Source organism: Pimephales promelas, chromosome 19 (assembly GCF_988280905.1).
Source record: "Pimephales promelas chromosome 19, fPimPro1.hap1.1, whole genome shotgun sequence".
Classification (NCBI taxonomy): Eukaryota; Metazoa; Chordata; class Actinopteri; order Cypriniformes; family Leuciscidae; genus Pimephales; species Pimephales promelas.
In genome coordinates, this window is record NC_142787.1 from 27945602 (window position 1) to 27969555 (window position 23954).

Genomic DNA, 23954 nt, shown 5'->3' on the forward strand with positions numbered 1-23954 from the left:
AGACAGTGAGGCTGTTTGGAGACAACATCCTCAGCAAAATCACATTATCATTTTACACAGTGCTGTCAATCCACAAGGACACCACACTTGACTAGACTATTTATTGGCAGTGTGTATTGCAACAGAGCTTGCTTTGTGCAAAACCAGTGCATTAAGAAAAGTGGACTATTTTCTTGTAAGTGGTCTATCTGATTCCCTCTGCTACTATTGGAACAACATACTCCTCTTTTCTGAATTTTCGTTTGCTCTCGACTTGCATAACTGACCATGGCTCTCCTCCTGGAATGCACATAAAAAATCTATTGTAACAACATTGTATAGACTCTATATGTTGTGAGTTCATGCAAAAATAATTGGCCTTCAGTATAGATTTGGAATATCAACTAGCCTGTAAGTTTTAAGTTCTCTCAAACATATCAGTGGAGTCTCACGTCATGCATTCTGATGTTCTTCAGACTGTAATAGCATGGAAACCTATCAGGCACACAGTTTCACAGCCCTGTCAAAACACTGATTTCTCTGTTATCACAACAGAGTCATAATCACATCACCAGCTGACATAACATGCATGTCAGACAGTTTGCTAAACTCTGATCTCAAACCATAGAAGTTAATGAAAACGGTATTAACCAAATATGCCAGTCTTTAAAGCAGACGTGAAGCTTCTCAGGTGGAGAATTATTACTTTTTTTTGTATCCACACAATTGTGAGTGTGATATCATGGTAACACAGTTCAATAAACAATAAGTAACATTTTTGATACGATATTGCCAGTAGTTTTGTCTATGTTTGCTTTGTTTGTGAAAATTGATCCAATGTCTCTGCACACAGTAGTGGTGTTCCTGAATGAATCAGCTGAGTGAATGAATCAATGATTCACGCTTAAAAACGGTCATGTATTTTGTTGCAAAATGAATCAGTGTTTTTAAGTAATTCGGTTGAGTGAATGATTCAACGATTCATTACTAAAGACAGTTTCTAAAGACAGTTGTGATCTTGGACTTTTCATTGGATCAATGAAAATATTTTTTTGTGAAAATACATAACATCAATATGTATTTTATGTGTGACATCCAAATCTCAAAATTCAATCAACATCCGACGCATATAGAATTAAGTCCTTGCCCTGTTTTCTTTCTACAATAATCTTTTCACTCTGATGTACTACGTCACAATACGGAATAAAATATCTGCCGCTACTTCTGTTTCATCGCGACTTTAATAGTCTGACATCAGCATAATTTCGGTTGACCAAACAGATTTGTGAATAAACAGATAACAACTCACGTTTCATATGCTGTCAATACGTCTATGTTTATTTCAGTGAGTATTATTTCTCAAATATGGCTTGAAAGCACAGCACTGGATAAAGTAAACACACCAGGGTGCTTATGTAGGACTTTATTCCTACTCAAACTCGTTCAGACCTGATCCCTGTATTCACTTTTCCTGCAGGAATTGACCTAATAATGAAGCATTTTGAATGAGTTATATGGTGGAATCCAAGTAATATTCTATGAAAAAGGGAGAAGCTCCCTCATTGTTAGATATTCGAGAGAGCGAGAGATAGATTTGCCTTATTAGCCTCAATCACACAAAGAATTGCCAAATGCCCTTGAGTAGCAACTTCACAGGCTGCCTGATGTGACCGAGACCAAAAGAATGAGAAACAAAGAGAGCAATAAAGAGAGACAAAGTTGATGGAGAGAGGACTCAGTACTTTCCTTTACTCTCCCATACTGAGGAGAGGCCAGGCTCCCTAATGGATCCCTGTCAGCATCAGACACTTCAACATCTTCAGTCAAGCACAGTGAAAGACAACTCTCCAGACTCCATTAAGAGCCTTTCTGTGTCACTCGCCTGCTTCTTCCCAAGCCAGATTGTGTTAGGTCAGTTTTGGACAGTCCATAAACTTACCTAATACTGCCAGCTGTACAAAAAAATGATCTCTTAACAGTCCGATTTAGTGTGTGAGTGGGACCGTTTGTCCACAGGATTATATAGTGAAAACATCTGGATGGGTGCCAAATTCAAGTCATTTCCAAAATCTTTCTAAAATGAATACTCCCAAAATCGGCGTGACTGATCTTTTTTTTCCTTTTCCCACCACTGATAATATGAACTCATAGAGTGTGGTGAATTAATTGGGCCATTTTAACAGCAGTGGCACAGAGCCTAAACTACCAGCAGAGACGCTGACAAGAGGCCAGTGAAGGCTTTTGAAGAGCGGATCAAAGCAGCGAGTCTTTGATGATCCCGCATGGCTGGGTTGAGGAGAAGCTGCTGTGAAGGACTGGACCTCCCCCCCCTCCTCAATCAAATCAGAAGCAAGTGCTCATGTTAACCTTCGCTCTTCACTCCTTTATCACATCCACAGGTGTTTTCACGCAGCATTCTTAAGAGCAATGCACAAAACACCTCACGGAAAAGTAATAGTGCATAATTTGAGGATGACACTGTTATGGCCTATGTCTTGTGGAAGGTCACATTATGTATTTCTTGGGTTTTGTGAAAGTATTTGAACTATGGAGTTTTTGGAAAGTTTGAGCAAACCTTTTTTCTAAAGGCCAGTTCACACCGGAACGAAATTCGAATTTCGCGATATTCGCCGACGTTCAACGCCTCGACCGTTTTAAAAAGCGTCGTTTAAAAAAAATGCCTCGGGTTGTTTTTTTTTTTTTTTTTTTTTTTTGCTTGACGCACCGCGTCAAAAACTATCTGACCAATGAGATTGGCGCTTTTGCTCACGTGTTTGGAGCTTCAGAAGTTACAGTAAAACACAACTTGGGGGCGCTCAAACACAAAACGGTCTTGCCGAGCACACATACGTAACGGGGAAGATGATCTACGCCAAGTAGCGTCGCCGTCTACACTGCTAGGAAGAAATAAGATGAGGTAGATGCAAGCCAAGATGAATGTAGAGCTGCTGGTCTCGTTGGTGTTAGAAAATAAAGAACTATGTGACAAACGCGACTGCGAATACAAACATCTTAATAAAAGAGAACTGATATGGAGTGGTATTGCAGAGCAAATGGGCGCCATCTAATGTCAAGGAATGAATTTGCACGTTCACTCGGCTCATCGTCAGCGAAAATCGCGTTGAAAAACGCTGACGAATAACGTGCACTGACATTCGTCCCGGAGTGTACGGGCCTTAAAGCATTCACAAATTTTGTCTAAAATTTGTGTGAAGTATAAATGGCTCTGTTACTCAGATACCTGCAAAGTTTCGAAGTCACACTGTAAGATATAAAGTTGCATATATTGTGAAAAATAAATCAAAGTCTTATTAAAAAGATTAATTAAAAAGAAATGTATAATTTTATTCAGCAAGGATGCGTTAAATCGATCTAAAGTGCGGTGCCTATATTTATAATGTTACAAAACATTTCCATTTTGAATAAATGCCGTTCTTTTTAGCTTTTTAAAGGATAAAAGAAGTGTATCATGGCATTCACAATATACTGTATATATACAGTATATATTATCAGCACATCTGTCTTCAACATTGATATAGCTTAATAAGAAATGCACCAAATCTGCATGATTTCTAAGATCTGGAGTAATGATGCTGAAAATTCAACTTTGCCATCACAAATTAGACTTTAAAATATATTAAAATAGAAAACATTTATTTTGAATTGTAATAACATTTTACAACATTACTGTTTTTAATGCCTTTTTTATATTCATTAAATAAATGCCTCTTACTGACCCCAAACTTTTAAAAGGTATATGAGGCATAAGAGATGGGCGCAATTACAAGAAACAAAGTCGCAATTAAAGTCACATTTACCTTTTAACATTGAAACAGCCCATAGTGCTGTGATTAAATTCACATCTCCCCGAAGTCACCTCATCAGCGAGAGAGTCAAAGCACATTAGCAGAATGTGTGGTGTGATCTTGTTGGCTGTGGTCGGAGCTCCGCGGGGTTCTTGTGTTTAACATTCCCCTTGTGTTTAACATTCCCCTCATGTTATGCCCGTGACCCTACTGAGGGCACTCATCTCCACTCCTGCAAAGAGGAAGGTTAAAGCTCACCTATTCCCTCACCGCCACCGACCTACTTCTCCTTTGCTACTGTTTGCCCCTTCTGTCTCTTTGTGCAGCCAAGCATCGACCTTCCCAATGGCAGGTCATTACTTTTTCCTCAGGTTTCGGTTTCCATTTCGATTCCTGCTGAAACGTCCTGTTGTTTTGTCTATGAATTCGATGGCGAGATGTTGAAAGAGGTGGAGGTGCTATCAGGCCGTGCTTGCAGATGTTTTTGGTGGGAATCGCGTGCGCTTCACCGCTTTAAATATTAACAGGTCCGTTGACACGTGCTAAATGACACGAGTATATCCGGAGATCTCGCCAATTTGCAGGAGCGCCAGAGCAGTTTACTTGCTTTGCCTCACTCAAATGTAACATATTTGCTTCTTTTTGGATCTATGACATTTTTTCTGTTTATTAAAAAAAACATTATAATGTTGGCCTAATTCAGGATTTGAATAGGCCGACATCTCTTATCCAACATGTTTTTAAGTTCTGAATTAAAATAAGTTTAGATTTTTTTGGGGGGGACATTACAAAAAATGTGTGAAGAGTGATACAGATGTCCTGATATCGTAAAAAAAAGCTTTGTTAAAATTAAAATCTTGACAATATTTGTATTTCTCAGACAAAAAGCAAAATGATTCACTGCTCAGTGAATCGAAATAATTAAAGGGATAGTTCACTTTGAAATTAATTTTTGTTGTATGTTTTAGCTTACCTCAAGGGCATCCAAGATGTAGGTGTCTTTGTTTCCACAGTATTTTCAATTTTGATATTTTTCGGTCAAACCGTTGTTGTCTATCAGTCATATAATGCAGGTTTAGGGGGTAAGGTATATTGAAAAGGGTATTTTGTATTTTCGTTGTTTGATAAACTTAAGATTGAGCCACTGTACTGTAGTCGCTTGTACTATTTTAACGATGTCTTTAATAACTCTTCGAGGCTGGCAAGTTTCAATCCCTCAAGAAGCCTATGGACTAGTATGGAGGAGTGATCCAGCTCTCAGATTTCATCAAAAATTACTTAATTCGTCTTCCGAAGAAGAACGAAGGCCTTACAACATGAGGTTGAGTAAATACTGACAGAATTTTCATTTTTGGGTGAACTATCCCTTTAATTCATGTTAACTAATGTAGGAGAAAAACAACAGGAAATGCTATCATAGAGAGGACCTCTAAAGAGCCAAATGGGTCTCCTAAAATATAAAATAATTTGACCTTTTTGACAAGCCAGGATGAGAGTGTAAAATATCATGTGGTGCGACTCCCAAAAAAGAATAAAGTAATACAATGGTGGTTACACATGACATCATTGCATGTCATCAAACTAAGACTTTTTTCCAACACGGATTCAACATACAACGTTTAAATTTCAAAGAACCCGGCATATGTGCTTAAAACATTTAAACACATGACACCAACAATGTTATATTCATGCCATTGACTCTTTTAACGCTTGGTGGTCGTCAGTTCAGATAACTCAATTGAAGAATTTGTACATCTATTCCACAAACATTCAATTAACCCACTGTTTCTGTCAATTATCAACTATATGATTTGTTTTTACCAGTTCTCCTGCTCTCTTCTTCTGACGTAGTCTGTAATTTCAACTTCAAAGGCGTGAAAGGGATTATAAACTGCTGCTTGTTTGTCATTACGTTCTCTCTTTAATATTATAAGCGCTTGAGCATGGGCTCTCTTTCAAATTCTACACACCTGAGACCAATACAACCTTGTTAAACCAATAAATCTGTACGGTTATGGTCTTTATCTGTCTATTCCATATTGCCGTTCATTGAATGCCATTTTGTAATACGCCATCCTCCAAATTGGAGGTTTTCTCTAAAAACAGGCATGTTGCTAAAAGGACAAAACTCCCAGGAGCAGCTAAATTTGTCTGTTGGTGCCTAGACAGCCGTAGCTATAGATCTCAGGTCATTCAGACAGGGAGAAGTGCCACTGTCTCTTACAATCACCTGCTAATTGAATGGCCTCTCAGTGCCTGTGTGTCATAGGCTGGTGCACCACTACAGACATTGAAGGCTTTGTCTTTCAGTGCTGAGAAAATCCATAGCTAAAGGCATTCCCCCCCTCTGCAGAGAGGTCTTCGATGATTATATGTTTGACTTCCTAATGCGTCTGACACCGTGCCATGTGTTCGCACTAATTGCTTCATTCCTCAGGGTCGACTTTTGAAGTCCAGATATCGGCATCGTGCCTTGTGTGAATCTATCTCAGGGGTCTTATAGGGTCATTGCTTTGTGCAGCTCCTCATCTCGTACTTTTTATTTAACTCAATATTTTCATTATTTTAATTTGAATCGTTTTTTAATGTTCAGATCCAGCATTTAATCGCACATATGAGCGATGTGCTGATTTCATACAAGTTTAATGCACGTCATATTTGATTCTTTGGTAGAACCCCCTGCCACATCCGATCCCAAAACTAGTTAGTTCCTGTAATATTTCTTGGGGTAAACTGTACATTTTCTCCTTTTTTCGGTTTTGATTCCACTCATGTTTGCCGATGGATCAAGACTTGACCTGATTAAAGGTGATTTCGCAAAAACAATAGAGAGCCGAACTGTTTTCTATTGACTGGGGTTTTTACATCACTGTCACTTTGATCACTAACTCAAATTGTGTACAATGAAATGCTGTCAAGTTGTGGTCAGAAGGGAATTGGCCTGTGAAAGTGCTTAACGTTAATTTCTACGACGCTGGCATTTTAAACACCATTGTCTGCTTGTCATCACTTAATGGAGAAATGGGCTTACTATTCCAATGAGATTTCTCAGTATAGAAGCACTAGATTACAAGAGTAGATTTGAACGGAGGTAATTGAGCTGATTATCTTAAATGTGACAAATATCAAATGTCCTATTTAATACTCAGTGGTATTTTTATCCATCTATAGTTCTTCTTGCTGAAAAGTGATTTAGACAGTTGCCTTATATCAAGTATAAATTAATGTTCCAGAATCCTCTGCATTACTCCCTATTGCATTTCATTGGGGGGGTTTTGCTCTTCGCAACTGATGTTCATTGATAGTGCAGACCTCAATGTCAGCTGATAGCTGAAATCCTTGTTTCTCAAACGTTCATTGTCAGCTTTGATAGTCTCATCTGTAACCGTAATATGACATAATTTATGTTTATGCATTTGGCAGATGCTTTTATCCAAAGCAACTTGCATTGCATTTCAATGTACACATTTTACATTCTTATCAGTTCTCAGTTCTTGCTTTCACTGGGAATCAAACCCATGATCTTAGCAGTGCAAGCGCCAATGCTCTACTGTTTGAGCTACAGGAAAGCATAATGCTGTTGATGTCTTTCAATCTCCAGGCAAAAAACAAACAAAAAAAAAAAACACTTTAAAGGGGTGATGAACTGAGAAATCAAATTTTCCTTGAGCTTTTGACATCTAAGAGGTCATCATATTATAAGAAATCCTGTAAGTTTCAGAACTGAAAACGTCCTTGTTAATCCAATAAAAGCTTTTATTGACACCAGGCTCAGCAAACGACTCGTTTTTCAACGTCAAAGAGGATAAAACACCAGCCCCGCAGATCAACGCCTACTTCAACACGCATAGCTAAATAACATAGGCCTACCTCATCATGATGACAAACCGGATCGAGCTACCGAGCAATACAGAATATTGTGCATTCTCACTAAATCCAAGTGCTTTCTGGATATGAAAGTACGCGTCCTTTAAATCCACCGAAGCGAACCAATCCCCGAGGCGAATTTGCTCCAGGATCTGTTTTAAAAAAATCAATAGAAATCATGCTTCTGATGGATTGAACAAAAGCAAATACACTTTAAAATACTGTTCCTTCATTAATGAACAACATTCTAGTAACTACTCTTACTAACAAGAAACACTGATTAACGTATTAGTAAGTCATAGCGCACAGTCGAATGTGGTAGTTCTGTGTGAATATGAATATGAATATGTTATCGGTGGAATATTTTGGTTGCTTCATTTTGAGGTTCGTGGTCTGTGAGTCCTTAAGAATCAGAAGATCCCCTTAATGTGTTTTACATTTCCAGCCTGCAGCTTAGCAGAAATTGAAATTCAAGGAACCTTCTCAGATGGTTTAGTTGATCCATGCAAAATCCAAAAAACCCATACAAGGATAAATCCTGGTTTTTGATCACCTAAGCACAGCTGCCCAAACTCCTAATCCAATGGCGTTAAAGCAGATGAATCTCTGGGCCGACGGCAGCAACTTAAGTGGACATGACGGTTTTCTCTGCGCAGTCACGAGTGACCTTACATTTGCATCTCCAAATGACGCTCATAACGGTTGGTGAGGCACAAACAGAGCACGTGTGCAACCCAAGCCAGTTTTGGAGCCATGTTTTTGAGACAAATCCCCTGAAATGGTTTGTCAATAATGCAATATTAGAAATGTATGGGACATGAAAAAGCATGCGAGGTTTGCATGAAGAGAGAGAATCGTTAATGGGTTGAAGGGGGAATATATTCTCCAGAGCAAAACACCACGAGAGAGCCATCATTCCAGTGAGCTGACAGATGAGGAGGATGGTTCATTTGTATGGTACATCATTTAGCAATTCGCCCTCTGACAACAAACCGAATCGTATTTCATATTTCTTGTCGGCCTCCAAGTTCCTCTGGCAATTTAATTATCTTTGTGGAATTTCTGTTGATGGTTCATTTATTTTAGAAAAATTAGAGGTGTGAGTAATGAAGCAGAAGTTGCATGCCCAAAATAACCATGCACATCAATATGCACACCTGTAGTGGCTGTCATAAAGATATCTTGGAAACTTTAAGTATGTCTGTAACAGTTGCAAAATGTGGTAAATGTTGCCTAAGGACACCGTTATGCATGTAAATTGCAACATAAAATGTCTGCCAGGCCAAACGCACCCTCAGGACGAACCAAGTGGCCATTATGTGAGGAGAAGAAATCAAGCTAATAACAATGCATCTGTGCACCGTTCCATCGGTCATGTCTGAAAATGGAAGATTTCGAATTGCAAATAATATCAGATCAATTATGTTTATTAAGTAAACACACAGCTGGTGAGCTCGCACATATTAGCATAATTTCAACTGGCACATCTGTATAAATGTGTGTGTGTGTGTGTGTGCATTTGTGAATTTAAATGTGCTTATATGAGAAAAGAAAGAGATAAAAATACTAAGTGTGCGTCTGCATTTATGTCTGCACGTGCGTGACTGTATGTGTGTAACTTAAGGAGGAGCCCCAGGGCACTGTCTGGACCACTGACGACCAAGCTGACATGGTCTGAACTGGAGCATCTAGTCTATTACTAGTCCTGCAAAATGGATGAGGCTAAGAAGAAATGGGGTGGTCTACAAATGAAGAGACAAATTGATTTGAGATCGAAGTAATTGATATTTTCCAGATTTATATAAAAGTAATTTGACTGAGCATCAGTTCAAGAGCACTGTTAGCAGTTCTACCAGAAAGACTCTGGAGAATAAATACTGTAACAATAAATACATTTATTGATAGCCCAGCAAGCAATTAAGTTCTTTGGCGTAGGCCCCGTCCATAGCTCGCAATGCGAGGGTCCGGACTCTGGATTTCCTGCCTGAAGACGAAGGCAGGGGCGCAGCCGACCCCCAGGGAGGTATAGGAAGGGACCATCCTGGTGGTGGTGGGGAGGATGGGAGGGAATGAACCATCTTCGAGGTGGTGGGGAGGATGGAGGTCAATGAAAGCGTCAGCATTTGCAAACTCAAACGTGTAAGTACCGGTCTTTTATACCGCAAGTATTAGACATGATTGGATAGATGAGAAGGCAATTAGTGACGCAACGATTGAGTCTTCCTGGCAGAACTTAACACTAAAGCTTCCATTTCAACAGGACTGGAACTTTTTGTCTGGGACTGGGACACAATTCTGACTTTACTTCTAGGAATCGTGAGATAAAAAATAAGCAATTGCAAGAAATAAATAGTTTTTTAACAATATGAGCGAAATTTGTATGGGGAATTTTTTCGCGCTCATGTGAAAATGACTCCCATCATACAAATCTAGGCCTCATTTGGGCCAACTATGGCACATATGGCTCAGTTCTGGCAAAGGTCATGGCCCACACACATCAAGATGGTTTTAGTGTGAGTTGTGGCTTGCTGTGTGTGGCCCATGTGGCCATGTGTACCATAGCTGGCCCAGATGAGGCCTGGATATGCATGCTATTGCCAGCCACACTCATCATCATATGTGGGCCACAACCGGGCCAGATGTCATTTGCTATCTGGGCTGGATTTTGCCAATAGAATTTTAATGAGCAATGGTAATATGACCTAACTTAAAGGGATAGTTCACCCAAAAACTATCCCTTGACATCATTTACTCACTTCAAATTGTTGGTAACCAGAGTGTTGAAGGTAGCCATTAACTTCCATAGAAGGAAAAACAAGTCAATGGCTACCATCAATACCACCATGTCTACCAACATTCTTCAAAATATTAAGAAACAAAATAATAAAGAAACTCATACAGGTTTGGAACAACTTGAGGGTGAGTAAATGATGACTGAATTTTCATTTCCCTTTAACACCAATCAACAGATTCTTTCAAAACACATGATTAATTCAGGAAGGGAACGCTACTACTGTGTGCAGGAGTCGGGTGATTCTGTTTTTGTCCTTCTTTGGAATTATTTTTGTTGGAGGAGTAAAAAACAGAGGTAAAGCTTTGGTTACAATAGTAAGCCTACATTTTGTGGGCCAAAAAGTATAGCAATATGAAGCACAGCTCACACAAAACGTCACTTCCAAACCATGCAGTTTTCTGTTAGTCCAAGGAGCAAATTCATGTGAACGTGCGGACATCTTTTGCCCTGATGCGAAATTCTGGTTTCTTGGATTGATGGCATTTCGCCCGTCAGTTTTGACCCGCAGTCTTTTGATATCATGCTTGCAGTGTTACACTGTATTGTTGCATGCTGGTTACAGCAGTGCTTCAAAAGACCACACTCAAATAATGACTTTTGCACTTTAAAAGCAATTCTCTTTTAAACATCTTATCTGAAAATGACAGTTATAATTGTTAGGTGGTTCCAACAATTAACAATTACTGAACCTCAACCTCAATTAAAACGTTTGTCCTCAGGTGGCCATTTGTAAAACGGGCGTTTTAGTAGGACAATTAAAAGTGGTACCTTATTACCTCATATTAATTTAGAGGATCTGTGAATAGGCAATATAAAGGTGTCCAAATGTGCTTTTATCCAATCACAGCTTGCAGTGATACCATCACTTAAGTGGTTCAGTCCAGCTCTTGTTCAATGGCACACTTAACTTCAGCTTCAAACCTGCAATATTGTCGAGTGAATTGTCCATGAATGGATAATGCAATGAGAATTAACACTGTTTTCCTGCAACTCATTGTTGTGGACTGTAGCCAATTTAATGAAGGTTGAGTGTATGCCGTAACATCAATTTACCACCATTCTGCTCGAGAGCGGACCTGATAATTACACTAGTGTTTCAGGCCTCGGCTTTTAGCGAAATATTTTAATAAGCACAGTTTTGCATCACACTGTTTCGCATTTCATTAGCAGTGGCCCTGTTCTCCCATCTGCCATTCTCCGCTTCTCAATTTAGCTCCATGTTCCGTGGAACATTCCGGCATTAGCATAATGGGAGAACTGTTGCACTTTAAGAATGGCACAAATACCAGCGGGCATAACAAATAGATCGCGCAAACGCAGCAATGATGGGTTAGCAGGAGATTTGATGAACGCACTGATATCTTGTTTTTGCAGCAAAGTCATTAACAAGAAAATATTAGGCATGCAGTGGAATATCACGGTGAAGTTTGATTTTGAGAAAGGTCTGCTGTATGTGTAAGTGACAAATGAGCTGGCAAGTGGACGCACTACCAAAGGCCCCACCGCTAAGAATTTAGCCTTTAAAATACAACGTATGCACAGACTAAGGATGCCCAAGGCCTAATAAGCGTTCAGAGGAAACTGAAACTCTCCTTTGCTTCTAAGAATCCAAATACACTAATCTCAACATCTAAAGATAATTGATAACCAGAACTCATGTTGATTTTCGTTTTTTCTGGTCAAAGAAATACATAAATTAAGAGGAAAGCCAAAATATTACATTCCAAGGATGTATATTTACTGAGTAATCCATTATTTCGTAGAGGGATCCACAGGTAAACAAACTGCTTGGGTGTGTCCAACGCATTCTCATCCTAGGGCGTCATATAGTGACGCTTTTGAAATTTCTTTTAAATCCAACGCACATGGCACCCTTAAGGGGTGCGCCGCGCGAAGGCAGTTTGTTTCTGCGTCGACCTGAGCGCAAGCGCAGCGGTGCGCACCATTGACGTCCTCGCGCGCATGCCGCGGTCAAAGTCCAAACAAACACGGAAATCAAAATGGACGAACGGCTAGTACTGTGTGTCGGAATTTCCCGACCTTTATGATAGAAGTTTGAGATCGTATAGGGACATCATCAGAAAAGCTGTCATGGAGACATATCTCCATTCAAGTTGGCATGTCAAGTGTGTTTAAAATATATTTATACATATAATTTGTTCATTTGTGTCAGCTTGAGTGTTTGAATTAAATGTTTTATTCTAAAAAGAACTGAGCTCATGATTTGTGTGTTGATTTCGATGTTTATATATATAATATTCATATCAAGTCACGTGCAAATCACGTTGTATCTGAAGGGCAAAGCTGAACAGAGCGGCAAGCGCAGCGCATTCCGCGTCCTGTGTGAAAGGCCCTTCAAGCGTCAATATAACATGCAGGTAGGTTTAGTTTTGGGGTAGGTTTAGTGTTAGACCACTAGGAGGCGCCTTCTGGTCCATCTGCGTTTTATATTGACGCTAAAGGGTGCCATGTGCGTAGCCGAAATGTCAAAAGCGTCAGTGTATGGGATGAGAACGGGCTGGTCCATGGTATCCAGACTGCCTAGCAGGGTGAATAAAATCGCACTGCGCAAAGGCAGTATGGGGAAACCCAGGCTACTTTGACCTCAGCAATATACTACATTTGAAAATATTTTACAAAAGTTTTTTCCGTTTATTATTATAATTTTTTTTAATTAAAGAAATGCAGCTGTGGTGAGCTGCATATATAATAGAGCAATGTACAGGATGTTTACCATATGATTTAACACTAATGAATGTATTCTTTACATGTAAATGCAAGCTTATAAATTAGTCTTTTTGTTTAATAAATGTAAGAGTTGGATTAAGCTTCTCGTCTGAAATTGCAGACATTTCTGGAAGGATGAGTCTCAAAGTGTGATTTCCCTGTTCTTACAGAGCTACCCAGGATTTTAAATTGTTTTGCAGATTACAGGAGCATAGCCCAAGGAGCACATTTTATTAATATTTATGTGCACATTAATCTGCGGGAGCAGCTGTTTGACCTCGTCTCAACGAGTCATGCATAATAGATGTTGGATTGGGAGATGCCACAATACAGAGGGAGTCCTGGGCACGGTTTGCCATGTGGAGATCAGTACGGCCTGCGTGACTTTTTATAAAAAGCTACAGGATTAAGACTCCTGACTGAACTGAACTGACTAAACATGGTGACATCTCCCTGTTTTATGCGAGACACTGACAAATGTGGGCCATCCAAGCAGAATCAGTTCTTAAAATTCACTTAGCCTATTTCTTGTTGTGTTGAGTTGGGGAAGATGCCCACACTGTCACAAGTAAACATCAATTAACAGATCTGCCAGATTGTTTCACATAGCCTTGGAGGCACTTGCTACAGTTTAGCAGTTTCTTAATTACTATTTGTCCTCATAGGGGAATTGTTTGAATAGCTTCACGTAGTGCGACAAGATCAGTTAATTGTTGTGCGCGGTTGTATTCTTGGCCTCCTCTGTGAGTGGAAGAGAAGGAGTTGGGTATCGCAAACCCAAAGGTCACTTCATCAATGCAATTTCATGACATACAACTTACATTCAAACAAATTATGCTCATGTCTAATCTTATCTAATCATCAGCATTGTTGCCAAGTCTCGGTATTTAAAGAGCATATTGCATGTAAAATAAAAAATCGACATTTAATACATAACCTTGTATGAAAATGCCATATGAAAAGTTAATCCAGGATTTAAAATGTTTTAAAATGGCATAGTGTCTGTTGATGTTCGCTGGGTGTCCTCTAGTCTAGAGGTCTCTTCCCCTCACTGTCACCAACACATCAGGAACTGCATTTCCCATAATCCTTGTCTGTACTCATTACTGTTCACTGCACACAGCTGTTCACACTCACATTGTTTGTATTTGCCTATTTATACCCTGTCTGTTTCATTCACTGTCTTGGAGTCCTTGTTCAATGTCAACTGTACTTCGGAGAGCTGTTCCTGTTTGTTTTGTTTTGGACTGCCTTTGTTTTATGGTTATGGATATATATATATATATATATATATATACACGTATATCCATAAGCATAAAACGTAATATATATATATACATACATATAGGCCTACATATATATATAAATTTTGACCTTCATGTGTAACAGTAGGTTTGGAACTAAAAGTGAGAGATCATTTCACCCTATGGGTTTTTTTTTTTTCTTTGAGGCAAACAAGGTTAAATGTGGTTGCGTTGGATTGCTGTTCAGTCTGTTATAAAACTAGCATCTGTTGCATCACTGAACACATGCTGCAGTGCCGACACACCAAACATGCTCTTCGGCAAAGGAAGACCTTCAAACATATACAGTCTTCTCCCTGCTTTATTTCCATCTCTCAGATATAGGCTCACATTCTCTCACTGTAAGAACAAATAACTTGTCCACTTAATACCTCAACCAACACTCTGTGTTGAATTTTAAAGCAGTTTGTTGAAGGCAGAAATTAGTCAAGCTCCTCATTGTATAACAATACCTTTAAAATATGAGAAAAAAATCATAAAAGCAGTTATGTGTGGAACATAAGCAGAAGCAACATGTATATAATGTTGCATCTGTTGCAAACATTTCATCAGCCAAATCCATTTAATCTTTTTTTGCAGATAAGATGATTATATATTGTATTTTAGTGTTGAATTACTTCCCTTTGAATTCAAAGTGTGTCGCTGGAGTGGATATTGCCAAAAGGAATGTTTTTCGGGAGATGAAAGTGAACTGATTGATGTCATATTGGTTTGATTGGTTTTCCTGCTTTGAATGCACCCAGATCTTTTCCTCTTCTCAAGTGTTAAAATGTAACACATCTAAGCGTGAATAGAACATTAAGCTCAGCACATCATTTTTACAGATGCATACAGAAGATGTCTTATAGTATTCATCCTGATTGCTCTGGTTATCTTTACATGTGGAGATGTTGATAGATGTCATTGTTACTAAATTAAATACAATTTAGGCCTAAATTAAATACAATATCCTCTTTTACAAAGACAGACACACACACTAACATTCGAAAGATTTGTCAGTAGGATTTTTGTGGAAAAGTAGCAAAGACATTAAATGGATCAAAACTGACAGTAAACGCTCAAAATAGATGCAGTTTGAAATTTCGGTAACACTTTAAAATAAAGTTAATTAGTTACTGTAACATTAGTTAATGTATTAACTAACATTAACTAGCTACGCACTCAAAAAAATGAAGGTTGTGCACTTTACATAATATATTTATATTTAGCTTACTTATAATAATTGTGTTTTTTGACTTGAAATGTTTTTTTGTAATTATGTCTCAACTTTACAGAACAAAATCCTAACGCGTTGTCTTAACTGTTTCCACTAAAATATTAAGCATAACTGTTTTCCGCTGATAATAATAAGAATTCATCATGTGTGACACTGAAGATGGGGCTAAAAATTCAGCTTTGCATTACAGGAATAAATTGCATCTAAAGAGTTATTTTAAATTGTAATAAATAATAATATTTAACACTTTTTGATATGATGATATGATGACTGACAGAGATTAAACAAGACTTTAAATTAGGCGTTCCACAATTAAGCGATTTAGGGTCTGAAAAACCATTAGGAGAACCCCTTGAGCTTTGAGATCTTCTTTGACTCGTGAGTCGGAACTGATGCCGTGTTAACTCTCAGAGCAGATGGGCCGCATGCAGATGAACTCTGACACATGGAGAACTCTCACAAGCGTTCCCTTCCAACCCCAGTCACACCGTTACACTCACAGAATGCTCTGTGTGTGATGAGGACGATTAAGACCAACTGTTCTCATTACTGAGTCACAGAAAAAAAGCAAAGTGATAATTACTTATAAAAATTTGCTGTGCCGCCTCAAGGCATGTATGGATTACAGTCACAGAGGGGCCGCTGAAATCCAAGTCACATCCAGAGATTGTGCAGCAGAATGTCAGAGCTTCCTGTCTGATCCAAAACCCACGGCCGTGTCATGTGATATGACAACGATCCCAAAGATCTGAGACAAGAATAAAAAGTAAACAAAACTAGAGAAATAGTCTGTTTCAGACTCGCTGAAATGCCGACCTAGAAAATCACTGCTCATTGTATTGCTGTATTCGGAATCTGGGTGTCTGGATTGATAATTAACCTTGAAAAGGAGAAAAGTGCTGTGGTAAAATCCTGCTTCTTTTATCTTCGTCTCTCATCTCGTCTGGTAAACACTTTGAGATAGCTATGCATGCTTTTGTAACATCCAGATTGGACTATTGTAATTCTATATGAATTGGAGTTCCTCAGAAACATCACCCATCTGGAATGCCAAAGCTGACTTAATTAAGAATAAATATAGCCTACCCTACATACTAACTGGTGATATACACGACTTAAAAATGTGATATTGCCCAATGCCCACACAGCACTTGCGTTTCGTTTGATCATACACCACAAGGTGTCACTGTAGCCTCGAAGCCTAACCCTAGCTCGATTGCTCATGTCTGAGTTAAAACACAGCCCCCTCATTAGCATATGGAGAAAGAAATGTTGGAATAAATAAATGTGGAAATAAATAAATGTAGAAATAAATAAATGTGAAAATAAATAAATGTCGACATAAAAAAATAAATAGATGAATGAATGTAGAAATAAATAAAAGTGGAAATTAATAAATGTGAAAATAAATAAATAAATGTGTGAAAAATACAATTATACATAAATTAATTAAGTATAAAAAGTATAAATACTCATTTATTTGTACTTTTTTACATTACTTTGTATATTTATGTATGTATTTATTTATGTATTTTTGCTTTTTTACATTTCTTCGAATATTTATTTATGTATTTATTTATTTTTAATTAAGTCAGCTTTGGCATTCCATACTAGCCTGGCTAACGCCAGACCACATGTCATTGAGAATGAAGCGTGGTCTGGAAACCACATGTTCATTTTCTCGTATTTGAGGCGTGGTTTACGAGTGCCCAGAGCCGTATTATTGGCTATTATCGCCTTTACGTAGCTGATCGCCAATGATACCAGATGACGTATAGGGTTGGGTATCGTTTGAATTTGAACGATTCTGATTACGATTGCGATTCCTTGTTTCGATTCCGGTTCCTAACGATTCTTGATTCCGATTCTTTTAAGAGGCAGGGTCAAAAAAGTTTTGCTAACCTTGCTAACCAACGGTCTTTCTGAAAGAAATAATCCTTTCTGAAGGAAATACTCCTTCTGTAAAAATACTCCTTTTGTCACAAATTTTGCATTTTGCCGAGATTTCGTTAATTTTAGAAAAGTGAAGCCACACTTTGGATCGCCGACGTAAGGTACTCATGTTCGACTCGCGTGGTTATGCCAACACTTCTGGTAGACGCTTCTTCGTTGGTGTTGTTTAACTGTTTCTTCTTCCGCTCAGCGGACTGTGAATATCGAAACTAGGAATCGAAATTTTAACTTTTGAACGATTCCGGGAAAAACGAAAAGTTAGTCTCGGTTCCAATCGATACTCGATTCTCGATACCCAACCCTAATGTAGAGCGACAGAAAATTAGACGATGAAGACGACGATGGGTCAGAGATTTAGGAGATTTATGTATACACAAAACGTTTTTCTTAATGTCAAGGATACTTTCATTCCTTCAGAGGCTAGACGAGGCTCCTCTCTAGCATTCGGAGAAGCCGTAAATGAAACAGGCTAGCAAGTGCACGTCATTGCGTGATTACATCAGCGAAAAGTCCGCTTTCGGAGCTGCAAAAATGGTAGTGCTACTGGTTTGGTCTGGTTTATACACACTTGACAGTCCTTATTTTGTCTTGTTTTGTCTGTGTTGTCAGTTTCCTGGTCTGTGACGTCTCATCACACCATTGGACTGATTCCACACAATGCTTCGTGACTCAATCACGCAGGGCGTTCCCACAGCGTCTCGACGCAGCTCAATTTCCTTTGGACGGGAATCTCAGCTGATTACATCTGTTCATTGGTAACCCTTAGGTCACAATTAAGTTAGTGATTTGAATAGATTATGGATGAGAATAATGGCATGAGAATAGTCTCAATGGCAGCTACTTTTATTTTGCATCGATTGAGAATCTGTAAAATAATAGGCTTTATCTAAATATTGAACTTGATATGCATTAAACCTTTTGCATTCACTTCAGTGATATTACTGCCCATTTTGCTATACAAGCAATTTGATGTCATCTCAATTGCATATGCAAGATCTGGATATGAGAATAGCCAGTTATCCTTAATGCATACATCACAGAGGAGAATTTACAGAAGTAGTCAGATTTTATGCATTAGAATTATGGAAATCAGAGCTCGTTATTTCCAACAATGATCCGGCTACTTAAGTCCCCTCACACACCGGCATCAGGAGAGATATGTTTAGATTAGAGATGTGGACATGGAGAATTGTCATATGAAGCAGTGTGTTTCTCAGTGAATCTAGGCAGTTTTCTAAACCCTGTATAGACGAATTCCAGGGGTGTGAGTGACAATTCTATTCTCTTTCTTAATTTGAAATAATTTAAACATGATGCTGTGTTTTGAATGTAAGAAAATAGAATTAAAATGGAACCATTCAGAGATGTCTTGTTGTATTCTACATGTTGTCACTTCTTCTTGAGTCTTTCCATCTTTGACTGACTCTGTTTTAACATTAAAGGGAGAACAGTTTCTGTTATTTCAATGCGTCTGCTTGAGGAAATCGCAGCTGGTCACGCACACGAGCTCTTGAAACCCCGCCCTCTCCAGCAGCTCATTTGCATTTAAAGGGCCAGGCACAAACCGGTGCATTTTTGCAAACCCTCAAAAACTGACAAATTTAACATTCTATTTAAAAATATCTGTGGGGTATTTTGTGTTAATACGTCACACACACACACACTCCGAGGACATCATTTTACATCTTGTGAAAATGGCGTTTTACCACCCCTTTAACCCCTAACATTAACCCTATCCCTAAACACAGAAAACTTTCTGCATTTTTCCATTTTCAGAACACATATCAGTTTCCTCTTGGGGACCAAAACATGTCGGCAAAGAAGGCAATATCTAAAATCCTTGTCTTTGTGGGGACCCCATAACGTAGGGTTTACCTGAACCACACACACACACAGCTCTTGTATTGTTTTCCATGGATGGCTGGCAAAGAACAAATTCCCACTAGATTTAATAATTAAATTTACTACAGGATAATTTTCATTTTCAAGGTTGTGGTGGAGCTGTCCATGGTCCTGAACATGCATTATTCTATTATTTTTTAACATTCCCCTTTTAAAAAGTTCTACAAACTAAAATCAGCCAGGCAATAATTGTTTATTCAAAGTAATTAAAATGCTCATATAATGCTAATTTTCCATATCCCTATTCTTATTGGATAAAATCCCTTCTCTTTTCTGAAGTAAATAATGTACTTGCATGGTCCGCTTGACACTGCGTGGTTTCAGCAGTAGGTCCAAATAAAGATAAAATCATGCCACATCCGCTGGATTAAACCATGACAATGCTTTAATCTGATTATAATAAAACCTGCGCCTATCACATCTGTCATAATCAACGTCGGCTCGTGCCAACACGGAGTTCACATTCAGTTTTTGAGAGGACTGATTTGACTATCCTCCCTAGATTTTCATCTCTCACACTTTTGCCTTTATTCCTTTTTCTTTTTTCAGTTCAAAGCCCTTAAGCCATCCCAAACCTCTATCCTTGAGAGGCTTACTGTTGGGCTAGCGCATGAATACAGAATACTAGTGAGGTCATATTAGTCAGGCACACACTTAAACAGAATTTCAATCTCACTCTCATATTTCTTCAGGTTCGAAGCTCTTTGATTTTTTCTTTATTTTCGTTGTGGTCAGACAATGAGGTGTGTTGTTGAAAAATGTTATGTCTGATTGATAGATTATGGCGAGGGCTCACCGCGCGGCATCCGTGCTGCATACTTCAATATTCACTTTTAAGTTACAGAGAAACTTCAGACTGTGACTATAAGATGGAAAAAAGGCCTTTGAAGCCTGAAATCTTGATGGTGTATTGCAATGGCTCAAACCAAATGCACATCTTCAAATAAGAATAAATGAAAGAATTTCAATCATTAAATCAACAGCAGGATATCCAACAGAATAAATAAGGATGAACAGAGCGTAAAAAGAGAAGTTTCTTCTCCCTCTTCCTCTGGCTTCATCTTGAGCGAGATGAACTTTGAGGTCCTGCACATATCATACACACAGTTTTCATGCTTCAACTTAAAAAGGGCAGGGCTTGATTTTGTCCATCGGGAATTGATTAGATAGTTAGATGATAGTGGTTTGCTATTGGTATTGGTCGATCTCATGCAAGTGAAACATCGTAAGTTATTTTAATTACGATCAGGAGTAGGGGGTGTGTACATCACTGATCTATATAAATGACTGGATTCTTAATTGCTTTCTTAACTGCCACTGGAAGTGTTCGAGCGACCATCTTACGAGGATTCCCTACTGACAGAGAGCATCATTGGCTTACAGCCAAAACATTCATCTAAAATCACCTGCATCTGCATCAGCATATCAGTCGCACATGAATAGTTTAAACACTATATTGCCAAAAGTTTTGGGACGTCTGCCTTAACATACAAATAAACTTTAATGACATCCCATTCTTAATCTGTTGGGTTTAATATGACGTTGGCACAACCTTTGCAGCTATAACAGCATCAACTCTTCTGGGAAGGTTTTCCACAAGGTTTAGGAGTGAGTTCATGGGAATTTTTGACCATTCTTTTAGAAGCGCATTTGACTAATGTTGGACGAGAAGCCCTGGCTCTAATTCATCCCAAAGGTCAACGCATTCTCATCCCAAAGCGCCATATACAACGCTTTTGCAAAAGCGTAAATATCCAACGCACATGGCACCCTTTAACATCTAATGAGACGCTTCGGTTATGGTTAAGTTTAGGTATGGTGTAGGGTAAGGGTTAGACCACTAGGGGGCACCTTCTGCCCAAATATATCTGCGTCCCATTTGACGTTAAAGGGTGCCATGTGCGTTGGATATTTACGCTTCTATCGGGTTGAGGTCATGATTCTGTGCAGGCCAATCAAGTCCCTCCACACCAAACTTGCTCATCCATGTCTTTACAGACCCTGCTTTGTTGGAACAGGAAGGAGCCATCCCCAAACTGCTCCCACAAAGTTGGCGGCATGGAATTGTCCAAAATGTCTTGGTTTGCGACCAGCTCACCCAACTATCAGCATTGCCTGCTATGAGCTCAGAGGCACCTTTTAGTGTTTAATGGATGTTATTTGGGGTTCTTCTGGGAGATTTGATGTCCCTTTAATAAACCCTGACCTGCACATTTAACCCCACCTCATTATCCCCCCTCCACCAAACTTTACACTGGGGCACAATGCAGTCAGGCCAGTGCCGTTCTCCTGGCAACCGCCAAACCCAGACTCGTCCATCGGATTGCCAGACAGAGAAGCGTGAGTCCTTTACACCACTGCATTCGACGCTTGGCATTGCACTTGGAGATGGAAGGGTAATTGGATGCAGCTGCTCGGCCATGGAAACCTATTCCATACTACATTTTCTTGAGCTAATCTGAAGGCCACATGAAGTTTGGAGGTCTGTAGCTATTGACTCTGCAGAAAGTTGGCAACTTCTGTGCGCTGTGCTCCTTAGCATGCGCTGACCCGGCTCTGTGATTTTACTCGGCCTACCACTTCGTGGCTGAGTTGCTGTTGTTTCCAATTGTTTCCACTTTGTTATAATAGACTTATAACAGGCATTTTGAGCTATCCGCGTGTATGCGTGTATGCCTACGCCATTAACGTCCGAGCAGTGGTGGAGGAAGTAGTGAATTTCAGTACTTAAGTAAAAGTACAAATAACCAGATAAATATTTACTTTGGTAAAAGTAGAAGTAACACAATGACAACCATACTTAAGTAAAAAGTAAAAAGTACCTGATTTTAAATGTACTTTAAGTATTAAAAGTAAAAGTACTTGCATAACAATTTTATTCTCTTAATGTCTATTTTCTAATGATTAATAAAACATTGATTTAATCCTAACTCATTCAACCTAATACTCCTATAATGATGTTCAATAATGATGGGAAAAATTTTTTCTCACCATTTCTGAAACAAGCTTGCATTTAGGCAATATACACATCATGCTTATCCTTACTATATGTTATGTTTGGCAGTAAACGCGATTAAATGATGGTGTGAACCTCTTGGCTTGCATCCTAACCAAACGTATATTACACACGGTGCGTTTCCTATGCACGTAAAAACACATTTTCTCATATAAATTGCACGATTAACGCACTGCGTGCGAGACGCATTTAGTGTGACGGGTTGATACTGTATATCTATGGCAACAAAACGTCACTTGTGAGACAAACGTCCAACGGACAGACGGTCAAATTACGTTTTGGCAGGGGAAAAACTGATCATAAAATGTAATGAAAATGTAACAGAAGTTACAAAGTATAATAATTGCTGCAAAATGTAACGAAGTAAAAGTAAAAAGTATGCACTATTTATTTTACTTAAGTAAAGTAAAGATACGTGAAAAATGTACTCAAGTAAAGAAACAAAGTATTTGTACTTCGTTACATTCCACCACTGCGTCCGAGTGATTCCACGTGTCTGTACACGCCGTCAAATGTCCGCGCAAAACAAAGCAAAATGTAGATCTACATCTGGGGAGCGATTTTTTCCAGGGAACAGTCATAAATGCCATTAACCCCAGTGACGGTTAGGTTTAGGGACGAGGTTGAGGTAAGTCATATATTTATATATACAGTAATAACGTTAAGTCAACGGCGTTCATAAACACGCTGAAAAGCGATTATGCGTCTTGATAGCACGCCAAAAATGGAAATACGTATTGGCGTGTCATACACACGCTACTTCATGACAAATATAAAGTGCAAAGCATGCAAATATGCATAAAATATACATACAGTATAATGCAATGAAATAGAAATAATAAACTGACAAATATGTAATGAACAAGTCAAGAAATAATTTCAGATTGTATTAACTTTTGGCCATTACTCATTTGTACATAGACAGAAAGAAAAATACACCTGTCACCCCAGCAGAAAAAGCATTGAGTGTTGGTCACAGTACCGCCAGTGTACAGCGTTTCAATGTAGGGGCTCGAGACTCATGGGATAGATTAATGTGGACGAGACGTCAGCATGATGTGTCTGCATGATAAATGCGGCCCAGCTCGATTCTCATGTATCACTATGGCTCATGGTACGTTCACATACTAGTTTAGCATTCGTGAACTAGGTCAGAATGGAACAGGAAGAGCACACGTGGATGTTTGTGCATCTGCAAAGCCCGTCTTTGGTCTCCTAACAGGCATGTCATGATGTTCGAGCGGTTTGAGGTCATGAAAACTCCCTCTGGCTGAAGCACCGATCCACACCTCATCGCCTCACGTGTTCCACTCAGGATCCAAATCCATTCTGATCTGATTTAATAACGTAAAACTACTGTGTATTTATGGATATTACTGTTTACCTCCAC

At 38.9% G+C, this 23954-nt stretch overlaps 1 long non-coding RNA gene across 2 annotated transcripts in view; it reads left to right on the forward strand.

The window, feature by feature from the left end:
• The window catches only part of LOC148970830 (uncharacterized), a 31581-nt gene extending 12484 nt beyond the window's left edge, over positions 1-19097 (forward strand). For both annotated transcript variants that reach the window (XR_016147863.1, XR_016147862.1), the window contains exon 4: positions 18256-19097. This is a non-coding gene — a long non-coding RNA (uncharacterized LOC148970830). The remainder of the gene's footprint in view (positions 1-18255) is intronic.
• The last annotated feature ends 4857 nt before the right edge of the window (positions 19098-23954 follow it).